Source organism: Stegastes partitus, unplaced genomic scaffold, assembly GCF_000690725.1.
Source record: "Stegastes partitus isolate 25-593 unplaced genomic scaffold, Stegastes_partitus-1.0.2 Scaffold2481, whole genome shotgun sequence".
Classification (NCBI taxonomy): Eukaryota; Metazoa; Chordata; class Actinopteri; family Pomacentridae; genus Stegastes; species Stegastes partitus.
Window position 1 is genome coordinate 1 of NW_007580212.1, and position 953 is coordinate 953.

Below are 953 nucleotides of genomic sequence, written 5' to 3' on the forward strand. Positions count from 1 at the left end.
AAACACCAGAGTACCAGAAAGTCCATCAGATTACAGTCAGGTTTCACCTCTGTGGATTTCATCAATGAAGGTGAGGAGGCATCTTAACAACATATGGAGCTACCTTCACAACAAGGAAGCACAAGGATTTATGGAGCATCTCTATTTCAATTTTTTTCTGTGTTGTGCATAGTTTACTGGAATGTTAGTCATGTCATGATGTTTAATGGTAATAATGATAAGGCTGATAACAATAACAGTATTATAATAATAGTTATTTGACTTGTGGCACCTCACTTATGACCTTTTGCCAGTAGAGAACACGGCTCTTGCTGCAAGGCTGGTTGGTTTATTTTGACACTCAAAATACAGGGAGGGGAGGCACCGAAGATAAACAATTAATATTATTATGCTGCCATTTCTATGACCATTCCAGAGTCAAATGAAAATGCAATAAATGAAAAGAAAGGCGTTACCCTCGCCTCGTAAGAAATATGAATTACAAAGCAATATCACCATTATAATCAAGCTCCAGTGGCCAACTTTGTCACTGAATTTGTTCCTATCAGGTTCAAGAGAGACATGCTTCATGTATCTTTATCTGTTTTTGTGCTTATCTTCCTGTAGTCAAAAACAAGTTTGGGCTTCCTGATGCCACTGAACTTGACATTTTTGATGAAGCCGACACAGCAGTGGATGAAGACGTCTTTCTTGAGCTGATAGAGGCCAATCCGGACTTATGCCTGATAGTACGTGACAGCATTTCACAAGGAGGTAGGTTTCATCATATAAATGTCTTGAATCTGATTCACCAATGGACAGGGTTGGGTCATATTCCTGAGACAAGTTGTCAGTTACTGAATAAAAAAATGACATGGCAATTTTCATGATTAATAATGCCATCCATTGGATTACAAAAAAGTAATCTAATCTGAAAGCTTTAGGATTACTTCTAAATCAAACATTTAAAATGT

At 37.4% G+C, this 953-nt stretch overlaps 1 long non-coding RNA gene across 1 annotated transcript in view; it reads left to right on the forward strand.

Annotated features, from left to right (window-relative positions):
* The first annotated feature begins 10 nt into the window (after positions 1 to 10).
* LOC103375135 (uncharacterized) overlaps positions 11 to 953 on the forward strand; it is a 1,426-nt gene continuing 483 nt past the window's right edge. Inside the window, exons 1-2 of the long non-coding RNA XR_521184.1 lie at positions 11 to 70; positions 607 to 753. This is a non-coding gene — a long non-coding RNA (uncharacterized LOC103375135). The remainder of the gene's footprint in view (positions 71 to 606; positions 754 to 953) is intronic.